The sequence below is a fragment of the Equus asinus genome, chromosome 6 (assembly GCF_041296235.1).
Source record: "Equus asinus isolate D_3611 breed Donkey chromosome 6, EquAss-T2T_v2, whole genome shotgun sequence".
Classification (NCBI taxonomy): Eukaryota; Metazoa; Chordata; class Mammalia; order Perissodactyla; family Equidae; genus Equus; species Equus asinus.
Window position 1 is genome coordinate 54,159,687 of NC_091795.1, and position 25,297 is coordinate 54,184,983.

Here is a 25,297-nt window from a genome sequence, read left to right on the forward strand (position 1 = left end):
TACCTACTTGTTTTATAAGTATTAGTGAATGCCAAATAAACATTTCCTCTCAATTCTACTGATAATGTGGCTAATGTTCATAATACAGTTGTCTGTTTTCCTATGAGAAAGAGAAATGAGCTTTGGATCCAAATGTTGAACCTCTTTTAATGACAGATTTTTCTGGTCAGAACGGAGGCAAGTGTTTCCTTTGTCATCCTGGCTGATTTTTCTCTTTTGCTGGCTTTCCACAGGACAGCTGGGAGAGACTGCTATAGAACTAATTAATGTCTGACAGACAGATTGAATCAAATAGCCAAAGAATTTAGAGAACTATTTGTTCACTCCTAGAAAACATAACCAAAGTCTAGAAACATGTAAATAGTTTTATTATACTAATAAATATGTAACAGAGTTTTCTTGCTTATTTGATTCAAATTAGTCTATTTAAGACAATTAGTGTTAAACTCTCTTCCAGACTATACTTGGTTACCTTGATGTGTTGGTAGATGCAAAGAGGTATGTGTGAAATATTACCAGTGAGGGAAGTGCTGCATTTTCATAGACCTCTATTGTCTCTGAGTAAGCAACCATAGGGGAGAAATAAGGGTCATGTGTCATATATGCATAGCCAAAGTATAGAAGATTTATGACTTAGTGAATACGTAGATATAGTAGTGTTCTTGACCAACCTGGCAAGCTGTCCTTGAGTGTGTCTGAGGTTTCACATTAAAAAAAAATAGTTCAAAGAGAGAAAGAGACAAACAATTATATACATGCTGTCTCTGAACACTGAGACAGTGTTCTCTGAATTCACAAACATAATGGCTGCTCATCCTATTCTCTTGGGAGAGGGGATGGGAATTTCCATATTTTGTTTTCAAGGCACTTTCAAAGCCATTTCTGCTATAATTCATATACTATTGGATTAAGAATCATGTCTCTAATATCAGTAAGAGCCTATGTAGTGGATTTGCTGGTTTAAGGAAAAGAACAAAACAGAGTAAAAAAGAAAGAACTTTGAGTCTCATTTGAGATGAGCCTTCGTACTTCAAAGTACAGAATGATAGGACAGAGGATCTATTTGCTACATCCTTTACCAGGGAGATAAATAATATATACATCTCTTACACTGATTGGCTGACTTGTGCTTGTTATAATTTCAAGTTTCTTTACGGCTTTATGCTGTTCTCAGTTCTCTCTGATTGGGAACAAGCTAAAGATATTTTAGTATTTCTCAGAAAAGTGATTGATCCTGAAGAGCTAATAGCTGATAGATAGGGGAACATTTTGTTGGGGAACAAATGCTGCAAAATGTCCTTTTTTTCTTTACACTTTGCTACCAGTACCTACTATGTAGTAATTTTATTTCCTAACCCTAGCATCTGCTAGTTATGGGGTCTGTACTTTTTCCCCCTACTGCTTCTTGTGATCTTTTGATAGAGCTCACATTCCAAATAATTCTGTTGATTTTATCCTTTGTAGATTTTTAAAACCCTATAGCTTGTCCCTTCACTGAAGCCATTATTTAGCTCTTGGGTTCAAAGAGAGAATTTTCTGAAATATGCATTGACATCCAAACTGCTCTGCACCGCCCTTAAATTGCTATTCTTGGAGACTGTCCATTTTCCAAACTTTAAGAATTCTTGGCAGCAGAGGCAACAAAGTTAAAAACCTTTGGAGTCATTCCTGGCTCGCATTCATCACCCTCACATCCAGTCATTTGCTTTACCCTTTTGATTTTACCTTCCAGTGCCTCACACATCCCAGGAATGCTTTCCATTCAGACATTGTTTCCATTTATGCTCCCATTACTTGTCTAGAGTACTACAACAGGCTCCTAACTGAATTCTCCATATCTTTTTCTGCTGACTCCAAAGCATATTACCACTAGATTTATTTCTTAAAATATAGATCTGCATTTATTGACATTGATTAAAACACCGTTTATTGCGGCCCCAGATGTTCCCTGCTTATCTCCAACTCTTCCCCTCCTGCCCCTACCTTTGAGCCTAATTGGGATACTTGATTTTTCTCTGAACATTTTCTATAACCTCCCACTTCCATGCCTTTATCCATGTTGTTGCTTCACACTAGAGTTCTTTCTCTTCGTTGTTCCTCTTAAAAGTCCTATCTGGCTGCCAATCCTATGTAAATAATAACCTCTTTCATGAGGACTTCCGGATGACGATACCTGGAGGCCACCTTTACCTCCTTTGAGTCCACATAGATTTATTAATAACAATCCTATGCCATCTACTCTGGCTCAGAGGAAGTTGTGTACCTGTCACCCTCCTTTATTTGTTACAAGTTCTTCAAAGGCAAGAACTCTTTGTTCCTGTATTTGTCTCTCCTACATTTTCTAACTTGATGCATTTCATATTGTAGGAGCTCAGATATTCATTAAATAGAATTCTTGATGATCTAGGGGAAAAAGGAACATTCTTTTTGTCACTTGACCCCTTTTTAAGTCACTTGACCTAATATTAACATAAAACTCTATGACTACTTTGTTTATTTTATGAGAATAGATTTTCCATGAGGCCCATCAGACAAAAGTATAGGAAGTGAAACAAAAATATTAGACAAAAGAGACTATTGTGGATTCAGTTTACTTTACCTTGCATATACCTAACTGTACCCTTGGATTATCTCTATTTGTGACCCACAAACCAGAATCACAGTCCTTATAATCATTTTGATAGCAGAGACTTTGTTATGGGACTGTGTAAATTAAAAACGTTTTCTTACATGTCACACACATTTTCCTCCTGTCTTTTGGAGGAAGAGTTTTTCCTATGTCTTTCCATGATTAATGCCACCATCTGTGCATTTTTTTAAAACCTCATTCCTTTCTGTCTGTTCTGAGACTTAGCACCATAAAGTCTTTCTTCTCTCACAAGTCTTTAAATTCTTCCCCTTTCCACTAACTGCTTCCTTTCAGCCAAAAAATGTGCTCAAGTCTTCACTTACTTCAAGCACAGTTTCCCCCAGCTACTATCATACTTTCTTTTTTCCAGCACCACCGAATTTCCTGAAAATAAAGGCTATGCTGGGTTCCTCCATTTCTCTGCTCTGCATTTGCTCACGTTAGTTGAGTTCTACGTTATCTCTCCACTGACAGTGCTTTTAGAGACATCTCGTACTTTTTATATCTAGTCATCTCTTTTTAGTTCAAATGCAAATACTTTGAGAAAATCAACCACATCTTTCTTGAAACTCTTCTCCCTTCTCGATTACTACTTTCCCGTGATCCTTTTCCTGCTCTTTGTTTTTTTTTTCAACTAATATATATGCAGCACTAACTAGATGCATCGTGTTAGACACAATGAGGCATAGCCTATCGTTCTCTTAAAATTTAATCTCAATGGATAGGCAAGTTGTACATTTTGCACAAAAAGTTATATAATAAAATTTTACAGTTCAAAATAGTTCTTGATTCAAATGGATCTAATGTTTGGGCTATTATGTAAATCTTAATAGGTATTCCTTTATCCAGAGGTTGCTACCTCAAATTCATTCTTCTTAATACAATGAGTTGAATTTTTCTAAAAACTCACCCTGATCATAGTGTTCTTGTAAATATTTTCTACAGTTTTCCAGTAGCTCCATAAAATCAGACTCTTCAGCAATATCAGAGCTCTCCATATTCTTGTGACATGTCTAGCCACCTTGGACTGCTTACCATTCCCTAACTGCCCATGAAGCATTTTGGCCCATACCTTTTTACTGTACTTCCTTCCACTTCCTTTACTGTACTTTACTTCCACATTGCTGTGGAAGGCGGTCTCTAACATAGCCCCAATGATACCCACCTCCTGCTATTCACACCCTTATAATCCCCTCACTTGAGAGCAGGCTGGATTAAGTGACTTGATTATGATGAATAGAATATGGCAGAACTGCTGTGATGTCAATTCTGAGATAAGGTTATAAAGACTGACTTTCTGCCTTGGATATACTTGCTCTCTGTCTTTGTTGCTCTGTTTCTCTTGGATCTCTCACTCTGAGAAAGTCAGATGCCTTGTCATAAGGCATCACTATGGAAAGGCCCTCATAGCAAAGGACTGAGGCTAGCCAACAACTATGTGAGTGAGCTTGGAAATGAAAGCCTTCGGATGATACTGCAGCCAACAGCTTGACTGCAATCTCAGGAGATACCTTGAGTCAGAGAAACTGAACTAAACTGCACCCAGATTCTTAATCCACAGAAACTGTGAGATAATAAATGACATCATTGTTGCTTTAACCATTAAATTCTGGGATATTTTGTTACACAGCAGTAGATAACTATTACATCTGCTTGAAACAGCCTTCTACTCTTCTTTATCCATCAGCAACACACTCAGTTCTAACACTACCTACTCATTACCTGCTGAAAGTATTTCCTTCATCTTTACTTCTGTAATATTTAGTTGATGGCATTCATTGTCACTTATCATCTTCTTCCTTATTTATGTCCCTGAGAAGATAAATATCTTTAACAGTAGCAACTGTTTCACACATTTCTATAGTGCCTACAAAACTTAGCACAATTTTCTAAACATGGTAGGAATTTAATGCATGTCTGTGGAGTGAATATAAGAAGACTGTGCTTGATTAATCATCAAAATAATTGTAATGGGCAATAATTATCCTAAGATGAGGGATAATTACTTCAAAATTTCTGGTAAATGTTTTTAAAAAAATTGATAGGCAGAGAGGAATGGCAGGGTCATTCTGGATGAAGGAAATTGCACAGATACTGGAAACCACAGAGAATGTTGTGAGACCAGTTAACAACTTGTTGGTAGGCAACAAGAGTTTGGATAAATGTATAACAGAATGAGGGCCCATGCCAAGTTCTGCTAGGTGTTTGAATTTTAGATACAACGGCTTAGACTTCCTCTGATCTCCATGAGGCAAATACATGTGGGAAATTGTAGCCCAACTGTACCTAACACAGCACCTAGTACATATTTACTAAGTGTTTGATTCAACTTGAAAATATAAGCTGAGGAGTGATGCTGTGGGTCTTAACTGATAAGCCTTGAACTTCATAAGAAATTGGAAATCCCTAAAGGCATTCAAACAAGAATGCCTTTAAGTGCATTCTTCACTTCAAGTGTTTAAGTGATTTAGTTAGGTTATTCAGATGGGAATGTATATAACCAGATATAGGGACTCTGATTCAATTAGTTTAGTCCTGAGTTTATAAATGGAATGTGTCTTCCTATTTGTCATCCTATTTCTAAGATCTGAGTAAATCTCTTAAACAATAGAATCTCTTGAAATATATCACTAAAATACAGAATTTAAAATTGCTTGATCTTTATAAGTACAACTAAATTCTTTGTGTAGGCCTAAGGGGATGGCTGTATTATTTCTACAGTTTTACAACGGGAATGATAAATTGATCAATTCCAGTCTTTTTTATTGTTGGCCAATAAGCCTTTAGAAGTTGCGCATTCAATGGAAAGTATGTATGTGAGACCAGCTAAAACCTGACACGATACTTGTGCCCTATGACAAGCCTTTGAAAACTCATAGTATCATTAAGACTTTGGAAGCTCATAGGTTTTCAGGATGTTATAGAGTGGAGGGATTCATTAAAAACAATATTTTATTGAGATTGTGCAGGATATATAGGAGAAACTATTCCAGATGGTCACAGTCTATGATTTCACGGAGCTTACTATTTAGTATGAAATATGTAATAGGAAAGGATTGGGGACAACCAGTTGGATTTCTCAGATTCTTGCTCTCAATAGCCCATAACACGAAGAAATTTAATTAAAAGATATATCAGTTCTAATATTTTATTTACATTTAAAAAATGAGGGAAATGAAAAAAGATAAATACACAGCAAAAGATGAAAGAGAGTGAGGAATGGATAAAGGAAGACTAGAGAGAAGAAATGAAATGAGAAAGAGGTGCCTAAGGCACTGGAGGGGAGAAGAGCAAAGACAAGGTTGAAGTGTGAGTGATAGGGATCAATGTGGAGTCAAGGGCAGGAACAGAAAAAAGAGTAGAAAATATAACCAGTGAAAAAAGTTAGCCAGACAGGAGGAAAACTAAATTAATCTATGATAAAAGAGGGAAGTGAAAGTAAAGGGTGAAAGGAGAAAAGAAAAGAATATACTTAGTGTTTAAATAGTACTTTTCATTTTCAGAAAGCTTTATAAATATTAACTAATTAACCTTCATTTCAGTCCTGGGCATAAGCATTATTATCATGGTTATTATTATTAATAACTGAATGTAAAAGGGATCAGAAAAGGTTAGACACACAAAGCTTTAAATTTTGTACATGTATTTTATTTCTCTAACATAAAAGTAGTAGCTAGAAAGAAAGGTTTGTTTCAGATTCTTGCAAATCCATTATTGCTAGATGAGAACGGCATTTATTTTGCTTCCCTCCCTTCATGACCCTAGGCCGTAGGATCTGAAGATGTAGTCTCTACATCTGGCTATCAATAATTCTTCACCTGCAACTCATCCTTGATGGTGGGACTCAACAAAGAGCTTACAATTCAATTTCAGGACTTTGATTGACAGGATTATTATTAGTATTATTTCTGAGAAGAATGTATAACTTCTTCTGAATACAATTTAGTTGCAACATGGCAGTGGAAGCTAGTGGTACAGTTTATAGCAGCCGAACAACATTCACTGTGTGAATTTTGGAGCCTTTCTCCTTTCTTTGATCCCATGGAGACAAGATGGGGACACTCCATTCAGGAACAGTTTTCAGTGTTCCAGCTTGCTAATTGCACTCTTGCTTTTCTGGAGGGAAATATTAGACAATGGATTGAATAAATCTTTGAATGTACATAGTGGAATTCACTTTTTATTCCAGTTAGAGTGAGCAAACAATCACATACCTGTAATAATGTAAATTTCGCTTTCACTCCGATCCCACCTCCACAAGCTAATTGCACTGCAGATACAGAGTCTCAACTTTCCTTCTCTAGAGTGATAAAGGGGACTGCTGGGTAAAATAGCCACTACTCATGTGCTATTTCTGGAAACATCCAACCTACTGCAAAATGGTCCTTGTTTTAAAAGAGAATTTTAACATGAATTCAGGTAGTAGGAAAAAAGAAAAAAGCAAGCAACAGCGATTATGTGTGTGTTGGGGGCAAATAAAGCCTATGTTGGAGCTGAAAACTGTTTACTTGCCATATTTCAGTTTTGCCTTTTTGTTTTAGCCAAATGAACTTCATACAGGTTGATTTTCTTTTGCCTCAATGCACAATACTTGCCACTATGTTCCTAAAATAGGATTCTCTAATCCTTACACAATGTCCTTCAAATACAGTTGTAATTTCAAGTTCAAATGTAAAAAAAGTATTGTGTAATCACTGCATTTAAGTGGCCGTCTCTTCTACGTGAAGCAAAATGCACAAATACTTTATTTACTGAATTTGAAAAGTAAAGATGAACTGTTAGCTAACTGGCTGCTTAGTTTAGGTAAAAATATATATATTTTCATATGTCTTTAGGATCTTATAATTCTTTGAGACACTTTATACAATTCTTAAATTTCAAAACAGAAAAGCTTTCCACTTTCTTAATGCCATATTCTTCTACTCTGAAATAATAAAACAAATATGTCAAGGTTAACAAAATAAAACTTTAAATATATTTTATGTACTCCCACAAATTTAATGAAACTGTCATGGAGATAATTATCACTTGAAATCACATAGTAGAGCTTGCAAACTTCACCAAGGAAATTTATTAATTTCAAAACTTCATTCTCTTGGCTTCTTAATGTATATGTTTCAGTTAACTTTGTTTCAAGATTATTACCTGGATAGTAGTTTTACAGACTTCTTCAGAGCCGTCAATGAAAATTAACAATTACACTCAAGAAAATTCTGATTTTTGAATTTGAAAAATTACTTTTTTCAGGATTTTATAGGAAAGCAAGATGACCTCCCTTTCTCTCTTAGTGCTCAGGAATGTGTGTGCGTGTGTGGGGGCTGAAAGGTGAAAAAAATAATTGTGGTTAAAGGACTGTAGATTGCAAATAACTGTTCATCATTTCTTTATATTAATATCATCACAAAATCACTGTCATTTCAAAAAGTCTTATTTGTATTCAATAAAATTTCCTAAAACAATTTATTATGAGAAAAATGTTTTTGGAGGTCCTATTCTATGCCTGTCACTTGTTTAGAAACTATGTATATCTAACAAGCACATTTTGTGGGTTTGTGCCCATAAGGAATATGTAATCTTTGTAAAGGATAAACCAATATATATGAAATAGTTAGAAAGACATTTGAAATACCAAACTGCGTGATACTCTCTTATAGAAGTTGAGAGAAGAGAGGGATCAAGGTGGACTGATGTCTCAAAAGGTATCACAGAGGAGCCACTTCCAAAATTTTAATTACTTGATATTGTAATAAATTATGGAAATAGTGCTTTTTAGAATCGCACATGCATACAGAACCAGTAAATTGAACTATTTCCTGTGTCGTGAGTAGTACACATTCTCTTCAGACATTCCTGCCTGGGAGCACAGGACATTTCCTTTAGAGTTCCGGCACAGTACGAGTGCAATTTGTGTCTTACTAAACTGACTGGTTATATGTTGCTCAGGGCGCTGAGATGGGAGCAATCTCTCAGCTTCTACACATTCCAGAACTTTGCATAAAATATTTCTGTCTTTTCTTTTAAACTCATATTTAATGAGATGTGAATTAGAAAGTTTATTTTCAATAAAAATCACTGAATTTGAGAATCTCTGCAAAAAAAGGAAGGCAGGATATGAGATGTTTGCACCATTGTCAATTAATGAGAGTTTATTTTTTTAATATATCCCAACATATTTTATGAAAATTTAAAGATTAACTTCAGGATTTATATTTGAATAAAAGCTTGAAATATATATATATATTTTAAGGAGGAAAAAAGCAGATATATCATTAATTATATTTTCCTAAAGATATGGATGAAATAAAATTACTGAGGACCAGTTGACCTCTACTTTAAAAAAATAGTAAATATAGCCAAGAAATCTGTATTTGCTTTCCTTTTATTTAGGAGGGTAAAAGCATATTATGACCCATCACAGAAAACTAGGTGATACGCTCTCTCTATTATCCTTTTTCCTAATTCAAAAATTGAGCATTAAAGATAGAATAACAGTGCTACATATAATGTGGAACAAATGGTTTTGCTGGATCGAGGAGGTGAATTTACAACCGTTTGTTTAGTCCTGAGTAGCCATCGCCAGAAAAGCAGAAACTATCACCAAGACATCTGTAGAATAGGTCTTCTAAACTGGTGTGATGGATGGAAATATTTTTCTCTCCTGAAAGAATGCATAAGGTGCGGTTTCCCCTGGCAAAAATATGAAAACTTGAAATGCACTATTTTTTCCCAGCAAGCAACCAGGCTCCACACACATCTATCATTATTCAGCTTCAAACTAAGGAGTCTTATTCTGAATATCAATTCCTCTAAACTATGTAGCTCTCAATTACGGAATCTGAAACTGCTGGTTCCATGATGATAGAGGAACACGCTGTTTGAAAGACCACAATTGGGCGGCAAGTAATCAATATACTATTTGGAAACAAGCCTAGATGTGCAGTGTGATTTAGAAATGCTGAGAGCATTGCACCAAAGCCTTCTACACAAATCTTAAGTCGGGTTGTTCTTTGTCAGTCTTCCTCAGACCTGTTTGCTCATTTTCAGAGACACCAGAAAGTTTTCTGAATAAATACAAGAAGCCTCTTCTGGAGTCTCCAGGAAAAAGGATGATAATTTGTAGCTCAATGTATCTCCACTTTTTTTTTTTTCTGTGACTTGCTGACGTGTATCTTGAATTGGAGACAGTAAAACGAAGAATTTGAACTCCTGGCCAGAAACATGCAAGTGGTTCGGATGTAAGTAACGTTTGTCAAATCTGAGTTTGAGAAAGTTTGTATAACATTTAATTCGTTGTTTAATCAAAAGGAGACTGTCGTGTTTACTGAGCATCCAGAGTTGTTGAAACATGAATTCTTTCAAAGCCTCTAGATTGTCCCTATTTTTATTTTTATTTCTGAGAATATGGAAGCTCAGAGAAGTTAAGTATTGTAGGTAACACAGGTGAAAAATACCAGAGTCAGGATTTGAAGCTGGTTCTTGATCATTGTAAGGCCCACTGGACAGCCTACCGTATGCTATTGAGACACATTAAGGCACAGTGCCTAGAATGAGTTATTATATATTCCATATACACTCCATTTTCTGAAGCTTGTTAAATCTCTCTCAATGTGCTGAGTTTCCTTCAATGTAAATCTCACCAGTTTTGCCAAAGCCATGGAGGCAAGCTGACTTTAGTGGCATATTAGTTAATATAGACTCAAATCTGAGTGGTTGTTTTATTTCTTTGTGATGCTTAGTTGATCTGGAAAGAATATATATATATATATCATATTGACTGAAGGAGATTGGATGACAAAAATAGGATGAGGAAAATGGGAACAGGCCAAGGAGAATAGAAAACAGAGGGGAAAGGAAATCCTCACTGGATGACCCTGTAGAGAATTATCTGGGCTTCTAAGCAATGTAAATGGAATGAAGAGAATCTGAAAAAAAATGTTCTATCTGAATTTTTCCCTTAAATATATTAAGGCCATTCAAATAGCTAGCTAACTGAATAATGGAGTCAGAGAGAAAAAAGCAGCAACGTTACGAAACTTTCCTCTTTAATTTATTATATTTTCAGACATAATTTTTCTTTATTTTGCAGTTCTTTCAGCACACCACATTAGAAAGTAACAAAGTTTCTTTGCACAACATGAATTAGCCTCAGAAATTTCTACACACATACACATTTTCAGGAAGATGACTGTTTATTTTGGTCAAGGCTAGTAGGGCCACTGCTTTTGTAAGTGTTGCCTAACCCTTTCCTGAGAGTGTGCCATGAGCTCTCCCTTCCTGTCCCCTTCACCTGTGTGGCTTTTATTGAGAACAGGTGGGAATGTGCAGCCAGGCTGCCGGTTTGATGCTATTTGGCTGTAACTTAATATTCCTAAGTGAAACTTGTTTTGGGGTTGTGGACTGTGGGAGGTATTGGTTACTCCTTCACAATTTCTGCCACAGACATTTCCAACTCTCCTTGGAATATAAGAGGTGTGAGAGGAGTTGGTGAGGCCTTAGGCAGCCTGCTGTGTGGTGGGCCACACAATTTCCTTTCACCAAGGCTCCATTTACTCCCTTTGAGTGTGCTGATAATTCTTAGGGAATGGGAATACATTTTTAGTGGATTTGGTTGTGGGAACAGAGGGGCTCTCCTGGTCTGGGGTTCACATGTCTTTCGTGCCAAGAAAGCAAAGCTGGCCAAGAGGTTGAGAGCGTCTGTCTCCGGTGGAGTTGGAGTGCCCTCTGCTGCCCTGGAGAAGAAAGTGCATGTACAGAACGGCTCTTCCTGCCGGCGCTTTCCTCCAGCTGCAGGAAAACCTCCAAAATGCTCCCTTAGAAAACCAGATGCCCTCAGTTGATCACTGAGCATCTGGTTTCACTCACCTGTGGAGGCTTTGGCTCTTTCAAGGAAATCTCATTGAGGCAGAGTATGCGATGAGACCAGAGTCCATGTGGAAGGTGGCTTTTTCTTGGTCATGAGGTGTGGTATAAGCAATTGTTTCAGAACGATAGGTATTTGGCTTATTTTACTTGCATATAAGTGCCACCATAAAGTGTGTGTTTATTTTTGTGTGTGTGTGATCAGGCTTTTCATATATTTCTGGGAAACCTGAATACTGTAGTTCCAGATTTGGAAGTTTCTGAGTATTTTTTCTTTGAAATGTGTTTTTACATTTAAAATCAATGGTGGAAAATGTTCTTTGTGGCAAATGCAAGTGTTTTTTAAAACCATTACTTCTTTTACTTTCTAATGTATTTTATCATAATGCAGTGAAAAGACAGTATTTTCATATAGTCATAATTTACAAGCACTTTCTCATAATCTCATTAAGTCATGGCATTGTGTGATGTAGGCTACATAGTTCTCCCTTCATTGACAGAAAATCAAGGCCAAAGTCATACCCAGGCATACAAGGGGTAGCAGGGGTGAGAACTGTGTCAGCTATTGTGCTGAGCTCTAGGATAAGAAGAACAATGAATAGTGATTTAATCCCTACTATTTGTCAGCACCATAAGTGGTTTTTTTGGTTTACGCATTGCTCATTTATTCTTCACGTCAACTCACAAGGTAGATACTATTAGAATTGTCATTTTAGAGATATGGAAACAGAAGCTTTGAGAATTTAGAGTGGTTTTTGGTGTGTGTGGTGAAATTTACCATTTTAACCATTTTTAGGTGTCAAGTTCAGTGGCATTAATTACCTTCACATTGTTGAGCAACCATCACTACCACCCATCTGCAGAACTTTTTCACCTTCCTGGACTGAAACTCTGTAGCCATTAAGTGATAACATACATTTCTCCTTCCCTCCAGCCCTTAGCAACCACCATTCTATTTTCTGTCTCTATAAATTTGACTATTCTAGGTACCCTCTGTAAGTGAAATTGTACAATATTTGTCTTTTTGTGTCTGGATTATTTCACTTAGCATAATGACTTCAAAGGTCATTTATGTTGGAGCATGTGTCAGAATTTCATTCATTTTTAAGGCTGAATAATAGTCTGTTGTATGGATATACCATATTTTGTTCATCTGTTCATACATTGATGGACATTTGGAATATTTCCACGTTTTGGCTATTGTGAATAGTGCTTCCAGAAACATTGGTGTACAAATGTCTGTTTGAGTTCTTGCCTTCAATTATTTTGGGTATAACCTAGAAGTGGGATTGCTGAATCATATGGTAATTCTATGTTTAATTCGTTGAGGAACCACCATACTGTTTTTCATACTGGCTGCACAATTTTACGTTCCCTTCAGCAAAGCAGAAGGGCTCTAATTTCTCCACGTCCTTGTCAACATTTATTATTTTCTGTGTTTTGGATAGCAGCCATCCTAATGCATGTGAAGTAGCATCTCGTTGTGGTTTTGATTTGTATTTCCCTAATGATTAGCGAAGCTCACTATCTTTTCAAGTGCTGATTGACCATCTCTGTAGCTTCTTTGGAGAAATATCTATTCAAGTCCTTTAACTATTTCTTAGTTGGGTCATCTATCGTTGTTGTTGAGTTGTATGAGTTCCTTATGTATTCTGGATATTAATCCCTTATCAGGTATATGATCTGCAAATATTTTCTCCCATTCCATGGGTTGCTGTGTTACTCTGTTGGTAGTGTCATCTAATGCACAAAAGTTGTTTTTTTTTTTAATTTTGATTAAGTGTAATTTATCTACTTTTTCTTTTGTTGCCTGTTCTTTTGGTGTCGTATCCAAGAAATCATTGCCAAATCCCATGTCATGAAGCTTTTCCTCTATGTTTTCTTCCAAGAGTTTTATAGTTTTATTTCTTACATTTAGGTCTTTGATCTATTTTGATTTAATTTTTGTATATAGTGTAAGTTAATGATCCAACTTCATCCTTTTGTATGTTGACATCTAGTTTTTCTAACACTATTTGTCGCAAAGACTGTGCTTTCCCTATTGAATGGTCTTGGCACCCTTGTTGAAAATCATTTGACCATATATGTGAAGCTTTATTTCTGGGCTCTCTAGTCCATTCCATTGGTCAATCTGTCTGTCTTATACCAGTACCACATTGTTTTGATAATGTGGCTTTGTAGTAAGTTTTGAAATCTGGAAGTTTGAGACCTCCAGTTTTGTTCCTTTGCAAGGTTGTTTTGGCTTTTTGAGGTCCCTTGAGATTCCATATGAGTTTTAGGTTGGATTTTTCTGTTTCTGCAAAAAAAAAGGCATTGGGATTTTGATAGAGATTGCACTGAATCTTTAGATTTCTTTGAGTAGTATTGATATCTTAACAAACTGTCTTCCAATTCATGAACACAGGATGTACTTACATTTATCAGTGTCTTCTTTAATTTCATTCAGCAACATTTTGCAGTTTTCAGTGTACAAGTCTTTTGTCTCCTTGGTTAAGTTTATCGGTCAGTATTTTATTCTCTTAAATGCCATTGTAAATGAATTTGTTTTCTTAATTTCCTTTTTGGATTGTTCATTGTTAGTGTATAGAAACTCAGCTGATTTATGCATATAGATCTTATATCCTGAAACTAGTTTATAGTTTTTAACTTGGACCTTATGGACTTCCTAATATTTTGCAGTGGTAAACTTGTGAAAAATGACTATTAATTCCTACTACGTAGAAATTTTGTTCTTGTAAAATGCCAATTTTTACCAAAATTTGTCCTGGCTTGAGTTTTTTCATGGAGTTCAAACATTCTGTCAGTTACTAAATTCATGTAGAAGAAAACCAATCTAATTTTCCTTGTGTATAATGTTATGCATCTAGGTGATAGTCTGAATGACTCAAAGTTTTAATTTCCAAATACACAAATTGGTTTGATGTTATATTGACACATGGTTCTCAAAGTTGTTTTAACCTTACAAAGAAAACTAAAATATGCACTTGTTCATTTCATTCAACAGGTCTAACTGTTGATCTGTAACTTTCTGACTCCCGTGAATTTGGGTGACATAGTTCATCCTGTTTGATTGCCTGTTCTGCTAGATAATAGTCATAGTACCAGTTTAAAAAATAGACTACTTAATACTTTGACTGACACCTGGCAGGAATGATACAGAAAGAAAACCATAAACCAATTTCACTTATGACTATAGATGCAAAAATGTTAAACAGAATATTATCAAATTCTGATTATTTTAAATAAAAACTATACAAAGTACAGTCTAATTTAGAAATTTAAGGATGTGATCTGTGACCATAGTTCACCACATCACATGATCATATGAAAAAAAAACTGTGAAAACCCTCTGATAGACACTCAAAAGGTATTTATGAATGCAACATATATTCATGAATTAAAACATAATTTCAGTAAACTAGAGATAGAGTCTTCTTTTACACAATAAAAAAATATATTTTTGAAACTAACAGCCAATATCCACTTAGTAGAAAATTCAGAAAGATCCTTCCTATCACTCCCATTATTCTTCACAATTCTGGAAACTCTAATCAATACATAATAATACTAATACTACTACTAATAGGTATATTTAAATAAAAGTAGATAACCATAGCACGTGCAAGCAATAATTTTGTTGACCTGAAAACCAAAAGTTAATCAGTTGAGAAACTATGAGAAAATAATAATGAATTAAGTAACCTGGCCAGTCACCAATTTAGTATAAAGATTACAAACATATTTTCTATATGCTATCAGTAACAATTAGAAATCGATAAATATTTCAATTACAGTAGTACTTCCTATAATCATCATTTCCCCACTGATTCTTTTATAAATATAAATTGGCTTTTGTACTTTATGTTCTATTCTATTGTATGACTATATATTTTAGGCCAAAGTGACAATGCCTTCCTTGATTATCGTAATTTTGTCACATATATGTCTTAATATTTGGCAGGGGAAAGCCCCCATGCTCCCATACACACTATTAAACTATTAAAAGAATTCTTTCCTATTTTAACCAATGATGTTTGGTTTGTTCTTCAAACTGAATTTTATAGTCACATAGTTCAGCTTTTTAAGAAACATCCTATCGGGGTTTTTGGAAACAATTATATAATCGCAGCAATGTGTGAAGTGGCAGGACTGTAGGTCTCCATCAGTTTTCTCTCATTGTACATATAGGAGAAAAGGCTTCAGATTCCAGATATAGGATCCTTAGATGGCATATAGCAACATTTACTACTAGGCACATATTACATGATTTTGCAAGAGACAGATGTGAAATTGAGCTTATCCTCTAGAAGCAAGAGAGAAATAGTTCTGATATTCAGGAAGGCTGGAATCATGAAAGGCTGACAGAATTTAATGCTCTAAAGAGAGCCCCTCCAGTATTTTATAGCACTATTCAAATCAGCCAAAGCTTTACATTATATGTGGATGAAAAGGCATGGTAATTGGAGGGGTGGAGAAACTGAGATAATGAGTGTATGCATTAGATCTGGGGTTAGAAGGACATGGCTTATAGGAATACTGTATTTTTGGCCTCCTCTAAGGTCCTCATAGACTTTTCTTTACAAGATAAAGCAAGCATGACATTAAAAAAATCATTTTACACCTGTCACTTTTGGTCCCAAGAAGATCGTTAACAGAGTGACAGGGATATTGTAGTACAACAGTGAAGTAACAGTAGTAGTGACAACCACGGTAACTATTATAATATCTTCATTTTACATCATGCCTTTCTTACACAAAGGACTCCTAGGAACTCGCAAATTTAATTATATTTTCACTCAGTTCATTCTTCTGGGGGTGGTCAGAGGCAAACGCTGCCTCCTTTTTACAGATGGTGAAACATGAGTTAGTGAGAACTGAGAGGTCTCAGAGGCCACCTGGAGCAGCTTCCATGACGCCCTTTTTTCAGGCAACATCATCTTTCCAAAAATGGCAGTTGCTAGTGACCTTGCCCTCCCATACTCCTTATAATTCAATGAAAACTTCCAAAATGAAAGAAAATGTATCCTCTCATTGAAATACATGCTAATGAAGGAAGGAAGGCTTGTGTAGGAAAAGTGAGGTGTCTGCAGATGTTTTTCTTGCATCTGTTTTTAGACAAGATCAGGGTGGTGGGATAGCAAAACTCCGTGTGCACTATTTGCATTTTGGTGTTTGTAGGTGCCACTCTCTGGGACACAACTCTCACACTCAAAAGTCCTGATTTAATTGTTAGAGGAGGGACTCTGGTGGTTTTAAAAATTCAAACATGATTTTATTATGCAACTGGAGTTGAGAACCTCTTCCCAAGTATGTTAAGGGTTGTTCGATGGCAATTTTATTTCAGTTTCCACATACTTAGATTATGTAATAAATAGCAAAATATTGTATTTTCTATTCTTTTCTTCCTTGTTATAATGAGGTATTACATCTGGGTAATCTATTATCTATAAGATATAAAATTTAAATTCTAAATATAAAATATAATGTCTTTCATGGCCTGCTTTTCCAAGTTCATGATTTTTATATCCTACCAGTATATTTTGTGTGCCACCCCCACTGAACAGTCAATCAAAGCAGACACAACATTTTACCTAGAGTATTTCATCAGGGATGAGACAAGTGGAGACACAGTTTCTTCTCTGGACTGAATGAAGCCATAGGAAGAATAACTCTCAATAAATCCAGTCTGAGCATTCGTGTGTTCATTGTAGAGTCATTATATAGCCAAAGGTCTGTGTTAAAGAAGAGACTACATTATAAAGCAGAAATCAGGTCAGTAAGCCTAAACACTTGCTTTTGTCACACTCTGATGTGCAGGTGAGAATCTCCCCATTAAATCTTCTGTAATCCATTCTATTAAATCACTACTTAAATCCCTGGAATCATGAATCCATAAAATAATGAAGACAGAAGATGGTATGTAGTCCAAGCCCTCTAGAAGCACGGATGAGGAAATGGAAACTCAGAGAGTAAAATGAGTCACACAAAGACACCCAGGACAATAGCAATATATTTCATTTTAGACAAGGGCTCTTTACTCTCAGTTTCATGCTTTTGACTAGACTATATGTTATTATATGCGGTTCCATGAATTTGTGTTCTGTCTTACAAACCTCGCTTAAGTGAGTATAGAATGTCCTCCACACCTTTTCTGCTTCTGCCATCCACTCCCTCATTTTTCCCTGCCAGCACTCTCCCATCCTTAACACACTTTTACATATAGAGAGTGCCTCTAGACACATCTTGATTGGGTCAGGCTGGTAGTTGACTGGCTCTCAAAATTGCAATGACCCATAATGTTTAGGCCAAAAGATTTCTTTGGAGCTCAGAGACATTGTTGGAAGCCATGGGCAGTAAGACTGTGTCTTCAAATTTAAAAAAGGTTTGTTTTTAATTATAATAAATCATGTCTTTTTTAGAATTATAGATAATTCTATCACATTATTTTATAAAATGAGTTGTAGAAGCAGAGTAACTCTAAAAAGACTGTTGGATTAAAGCAAATAAATCAACAGATTCTAGAATGCTTCCTAAAGCAAGTTACTGTGATCAGGACAAATAGACAACCAAAAACAGATGATAGAGCAATGCTGTTCTTTCTTTGACTGCTTTCCAGTGTCCTCGTAGATAGAATACCTCTCAAGGAAGAGACCCGTGCCCTGGTTTGAACTTGACTTTAGAGAAGCAAATGGTTGTGAATTTATGAGAAGCCAGAGTGTTAGGGAATTTCTGTCAGCCCAACCCTGGGAAGTTTCCTACATACTTTGGTTCAGCAAGTAATTTGTAAATTTAGGACTAGTTTGTATTATGTCCCAAATTGAGAGGCACAGTGATAGGCATTTTTTCAAATATAAAAAGGCTGCTTATCCTTTAACCTAATAGAGTGTATTATTTTAGTAGATCTTTAAAAGTTTAGTTTTCTGTCCGACACCACCATGATTGGATATACGTACAATTTATTACAGGTTTTTATATTTTCTTTACAAGTGTGCTTCTCAAGACTAGGAAGTATAATCTGGAGGCCGTGAAGTAGAGTAGAATCAACTGGCTTATGCACACATGGGATTTGTGCGTTTGCTTATTACCACCAATCACATAATCAATCCATTGAACACAGCTTACCTGAAGGCAGCCATACATTTATCTATATATTTTATTGGTATATTGACATAGCTCATATTTGTTTACTCCTTTGTAATCAATAGAGGATATTTAGGCAAATTTTCTCATTTGATCTTGACAAGATTCCTATTGAATTAAATATTGATAAGGAAAATGAAAGCCATGAGCATCCTGACTCGGCTGAGTACACGAAGTTGGTGAGTGAGACCACAGTGATGCAGATTCAAAACTTTCGATTCCAAATCCAATATTCTTTCCACCATGCCTCAGCTGCAAGTCATTTTATTAGAAGCTGGGGAGAAGATGACTTTCCTCATACGGTTCTGGAGGAATAAAGACTTTGAGGTGCCAGCCCTCTCATGGATTCCATGTTGACATCCAAGTTTTGCAAGAAACATTTGGCATGACAGCATTGTGACAGTGGCCCTGTGGGACAAGGGATTCAATCTCAAGAGATCTAGATTTTAGACCTGTTTGACAACTCACTTCATTTCTTTAGACCTTTCCTTAATTTTACAGTGAGTAGCTGGATTGGAAAATATTTTAGATCAGTGGTCTGTAAACTATGGCTCCTTGGGTCAAATCTGGCCTATTTTTCTAGATAAAATTTTATTGGAACATAGCTATGCCCATTTGCTCATGTCATTTTCTGTGGCTCCTTTCACACTCTAATGGCAGAGTTAAGTGGTTGTGACAGAGATCGTACGCCCTTGCAAAGCCCTTTACTGAGAAAGTTTGCTGACTCTTGTTTTCGGTCTTCTCTATTTTATTTTATTTTACTCTACCCTGTCTTATTTGTCAATGGAAGAACAAGCATTTACCTAAAGGAGAATTTTTGAAGTATATCTTCATCTAATGGGGGGCATTTGTTTTAGCCTGTACTGGTTTGGCTGTCATTGCAGAGGGTCTCTCAAGAAGCCTTTTTTCTCATTCCAGGAACTATGGAAGGTGTTTTCTAGGTCTCTATCACATTTCCACAAATACAGGTTCAATTAAAGTAACATTCCTTTTAATTTGTCCCATTCCTTATTGTCACTCAGCCTTGATTTGAGCCAGCAAGATTGGTAAGAGGTGCCCCCTGGAGACCTCCTGCAAATGCTATTTCATGAAGTAGTGGTTCCCAATGTGTGTCTCATACAAAACCAAATAATGCAAATAATGCTTCTATTGTACCTTTCCTATGGCTGGTCTCAAGGGGGTGAGACTATCATCATAAAACAGCACAAAGCTGCTATAGGAATGGACAGGCAGAGGAGATAGTAGTCTGACAGCCTCAGAAACTCAACAGAAACTTCCTCTGAACTGACAGCTGAAAGCTACAGGGTTTTTCCTTGGTTATTCACTGGAATGTGAAGATCCCTTATCTTAATGGGTAGTTGCAGAACATTTTTACTATTATTTACATGTAAATTGTTGAATAGATTATCAAGAGATTATACTTATAACCTTTAAAATATTAATTGAGAAGCAGGAATGATTTTTAAAGATCTGGCATTGTTAGATGACTATAACTGGCAACATTAGGTGATTTTTTCCATTGTCTTGCTAGGTTGCTTCTAATGTCTAACATGGATAAAATGCTTCAGTTAGGTAAATAAATGTACTATTAGATTCATTGAAATTCCTAATGGTACAGGCTCCAAAATGCTTAGGTTATCCTGTCTTAAGCAAATAATCACTTGATTTTTATTTTTTAGGAACATTCCTTTGTTTAATCATATTACTCACCTCCCCTCTCCTCCCAAAGTTTGTTAAATTCAGTTTCTCAACATTGAGAGCAAAGATTCATTTACATAACTTGTTTGATCCATAACCTTCTTATTTCCAGAATTTAGTAAATTATCATGTAGAAAGAAGCCAGACTGCAAGGAAAAATTCTTTTCATAGGACTTCCTGCAGAACCATGCAAGAAGAAAAATCTTACTTAGCAGGTTTCTGCCTTCAACCCCTTATCTTTTGGCATCCTTGGAACTCATATTTTGTGGTCTAGAAAAAACTAAGTACCAACTAACTGAGCATTTTGTAAGTTAAGGTAACATTCATATTAGGCCTGGAAAATAGCTAAGTACTGACTGTTAGATCCAAAAGATGAATAACGTATCCTCAGGAGAACCCTAAAGCATTGCACAGATTTGGAAATATTTCTTTGCATTTTGAATAGGTGATGAAGCAGAATGGTTTCAGTTGGAAGAAAGATCTAGTCTTGGCAAGGTTGCTCAGAAACCACTATAATGTTCATTATAAGGTTAATTTAAGAATGGTCTTGAAAGGGGAAAAAAAAACCCAAATACGCAATCTCTGTATTGAGTTCTAATCCATAAGCCAAACAGAAGAAATTTTCCTCTTTCCTAGACACCAAGACCTACAGCTGAATGTTAGACCACGTCTGATCTCTGCCTTGTTGATCCCCTGACCAATCAACCACGTGGAAACAAAGCTGTCAGATGGCAGCGCCTTGTTTGCTGCCCTCTCAGATGTATTCCTTAGTTGACTGACATCACGCCAGCTAGTGAAAATCCCACACTTGAGTGGAGCTCTCTGTCATGGCTTCAGAAGAGGAAAGCGTGCCGGGGCAGACATCCTGTATCCATTCCAGAGTCAGAGGATCTCTTAGGAATAGCCAGATAAGCTGCTCATTTCAGAATACTTTATTATGCATTTATTCCACAACCCAAGACAGGAGTTGTTCCTCCCAGAATGCAATTAGCCCCCATGGCTGTATAGCCCAAGAAATTCATGTAACTTATGCAAGCTACAGCAGCTGACAATAGGACCTATTGCTGTGTTGAGCTCTTCCAACATTAAAATAACAATCTAAAATCCCCAGGATAATTTTCCATAAATCAAATACATGAGTTCTTTTTTATTGAGAAGTAATATCAGAAATTAAACCTTATAAGTATCCAAAAGCAATTACAAAATGAGGAGATTATGGTGGCAATATTGTAAATGGGAACTCACTTAAATGTCAAAGCGCTTGCCATAAAAGTGGCAATAATGATGCTAAACACAATACGCTGAGTTTTCAAATATTAATTCCTTTATTTTTTTCTCTATTAGACATGATGAGGCTCAAACAACCATTACCAAACCGATTGTGGAAATAATAATATCATCACCATCATCTGCTGGTGAAACACGAATGGCTCTGTCATTCTGTCCTACGGGCACTTGCTAACAGAGCAGGAATCAGACATAAATCCCCAGAGGCAAAACGATAGGACATTACAAGGCTCAGAGCTCAGAGCGTAATTGTAAACCTGCATGCTAATAAGCCTGACTTTTAAACTACCAATCATAGCAAAAATGGCAATAAACAGAGAATTAATTTTTCAGGCTGACTGTAACTATTTGCTGGTTATAAAGTATTTTCAGCTCTGGAACATTTGTTGTTGTTTTTTCGTATTTACTTCTCATCTACTTGTTGATCCAATTTAATATAATTTGTTAAAAACAAGCTACATGCCTGCCCCTGCTTTCCTTCCTTCAGGAGCATTAATCAAGCTCCTACTGTATGCAGGCTGTGCTAAGCAGTAAGGGGGATACAAAGGAAACATATGATGTAAGCTTGGTCCTGTAGCAACTTGTAGTCTGGTGGGGGAAAAAAGAGGTGTACACAGCAATTAGAAAAACTCAAAGCAGAAAACCAGGGAAATTTAGATTGTTCCGTTGGGTTTATCAAAGTCCATTTTAGATGGGAAGAAAGCTACGGGAAATGAATAACAAGCGAGCTAAGCACAGAGGCTTCCCAGCCAGGATGGTGAAAAGGAAAGAGTTTCTGAAGAACCGACCAGGTGCCAGACCATGGACTAGGCCCCTTTGCTTGTGTGTTATACAAAATAAGCCCTGTGAAGCAGTTGTGGGAGAAACCCAGGCCTCTCATTTTATAGGTGATGAAAGTGAAGACTTTAAGGCCTCTGGTCGTTTTTCAAATCTCAGCTAAAATGGTGCTTCTTCTTCAGGGAGAGTCTTTTAGTGGCTTTATTGCATTCCTCTGGCTTCGTGGGCATACCTTTATTGTAACACTCAATGCAGTGAGTAGTACTCAAGTGCATGTCCACCTTCCCTAAAGGTAGGAATTGCCTTTGCATGTGCCCACCTCTGGCGCTTCAGTATAACGCGTGTTAAACAGGTGTTTGCTGAATGAATGAACCAGGATAAACTGCTTGTAGGGCAGAGCTGGGATCAATATTCAGATTGTTAAAAATTTCAATACTAATGCTCTCTCCACCATTCCATGCTGCCTATGCAGGGGAAGAACTTTCTCAGAGAAAGAAACAAAAATTTAAATTTCATCCTGCCACTCTTTTCTTTTCATGAGGGGAGTCCATATTTTAGTAATCAACTGGATACCTGAATAAGCCCACCAATGAGACAGTCACTCAGGTGGGTTGCAGAAAAGTCAAGAGTATTCGTAGATCACTTCCACAAAAAGCCCTGAACCTTCTCGGAGTGAAAGGCCTCTCTCACTTTTACCTGAATAACTTGCATTTGAGGTCTAAGTTTTCTGCAAAATTTCTCTGGCCTTTGCTTTATTTTAATCTCATTGCAGTGGCTATGTGATCAGTCTTAAGTTTACCTTAGGAAACCCAAACAGACAAAGAATTGTGGAATTGGACTGAATGTTCTTTATTCATCACATCGTGCTTAGGAGTGTTCAAAAGGGGTCCATGGCTGCTGGAGAAGGATTTGAGTTTGTTCACCAGCCTCAAATTTTTAATATTTGAGAGTTTCAGAATGGTCCCAGAAGCTGGTAATTTTATTCTAAGACATAAATACTACCAAAGAAAACAAAGCATAAGAAATCTTTATTTTGGATAGGAAAGAGCAATACTGTTCTGCCAAGAAACCTGATACTAAGAGCATTCCTAGTAGTAAAAGAGAATCCTGGGAGGAATGAAGCCTGAAGTGAGGCTAGGGCTGCTTTTCTTTCCAGTAGGTGCATATTTTTACAATTCTGTGTGGGGAACTCACTAGGCAGGAATCAAGGAACCTTACCTTGATTCCTATAGGTATCTTATAAAGGGTAAAAAATAGATTTGAACTGTAATCAAGTGACCTTGTCTATTTCAATATCATACTGAATATAGGTGAGTAGAAAATGTAAAAAAATAAGTTTCAATGTACTGAAAAATTAGATATCTACATATAGGGAAAAAGTATGCAAATTATGTGCTTTCTTAGAATCCCTAATGTCATCTCGGAAAGAGTTAGCAAATCTAATTTGCCACCTATTTAACAGCAAAGCCAAAGAAAAACAGGCTTTTATTTCCCTTCTATTATTTTCTTTACTCTTTTCTTCTCTCTCCACCGCTTCCTTCCCTTTCTTCTTTCTTTCTTTCTTTTTCTGAGAAATGTAGGGGAGCAGAATTTATCACTTCAAAATGTGTCTCTTTGTCTTGAGGATTATTTTGCTGATTTGGCTGATTAATTTTAAGAACAAAAGACTCAGGAAAAAACTTTCACCTTCCCCCTAACTGCCTAAAAGAATTTTGGAAGGCCTGTTTCAGGAAGGAGCTAATACCACAGGTAACTATACTATAATATCAACTTGGTGTGGGAGGCAAGGCGGAACCTAGCAAGGCCCATTCGATCAAAGTCCTCTCCATGACCCATTGTCTCTGTAAGGCATGGAAAACATTTGCTTACTAAACATTTGCTTTTCCACAAAAATTGAACTGTTTTCTTCCCTTTTGAAGTCCAAACCACTACCCTCAACATCTTCTTTTGTCTTTACCTGAAGATGATATTTAAGGTGGTCACTTTGGCCATTTTAGGAGTTACTCAGTTTTCCTGGGTTTCTCCAATGTATATATGTTATTAAACTTTGTATGATTTTCTCCTGTTAATCTGTTTCATGCCAATTTAATTCTTAGACCAGCCAGAAGGAACTATAAGGGTAGAGGAAAATTCCTTCCTCCCCTCCAGGGACTTGAAAGTAGTTAAAGAGAGTGATGGGCAGTGATCTGTGCCTCTCTAACTGTGGTTGCCAGGGAGTTTTAATTATTTGTATGATTTGTTGAAAGGGCCATCCTATTTGGTAAAGTCTCATCAATTTTTCCTTTTTGAACAGCAGATGCTATGATGGTACGGAAAGGATGGAGAACCTTCCTTTGTGCGGAGTAAAGTAGGACACCCTTCCCTGTCTTCCATGTCTCCTCCCTCCCCTCTTTTGTCTTTCCTTTTGTTCTTCCTTGATTTTCCTTTGTCAGTCACACAGTGCTTTCATTTCACTCCTCTAGTCAAAAGGAAAGTCAGGCATTTCTACCTGCAGGTTTTACTAGAATTAGTTTTAAACCAATATATCTAAAAGAAATCTCACCATCATCTTCTCTCTAGTCCATCGACACCATTTCTGTTAACACATGACTTTTCATTACAAAGTCCCTTTGCGTAGCTTTCTCTGTTTCACAAGTTCCTCATGTCCAGGCATTAATGCCTCCACAATTCATTTGCCACTTGTTCCTTTTCTTTCCTCTCCCAGAGTTGCGAGCTGATTGTTATTACTGAATTATTGCAATAGATTTTGTTGGGTTTTACCTCTAACACGTTCTATACACTAACATGCATCTTATTATTTACCCCCCAATTTATGTTCCTGAAGCTCAGCTCTGCTCAGCTCACTGTGAAGCTCCAAAACATTCACTATCAACCTAGTGTCTCCAGAATAGAGTTGAGACTTTATCT

At 36.4% G+C, this 25,297-nt stretch overlaps 1 long non-coding RNA gene across 2 annotated transcripts in view; it reads left to right on the plus strand.

Moving 5' to 3' along the window:
• The window catches only part of LOC139045597 (uncharacterized), a 228,164-nt gene that overhangs the window by 125,246 nt on the left and 77,621 nt on the right, over positions 1 to 25,297 (plus strand). Inside the window, exons 4-5 of one of the 2 annotated variants that reach the window (XR_011504289.1) lie at positions 9,815 to 9,864; positions 21,671 to 21,803. The exons of the other annotated variant lie outside the window; for it this stretch is intronic. This is a non-coding gene — a long non-coding RNA (uncharacterized lncRNA). Of the gene's footprint in view, positions 1 to 9,814; positions 9,865 to 21,670; positions 21,804 to 25,297 lie in introns of those variants that run through there. 2 annotated transcript variants of the gene reach the window in all.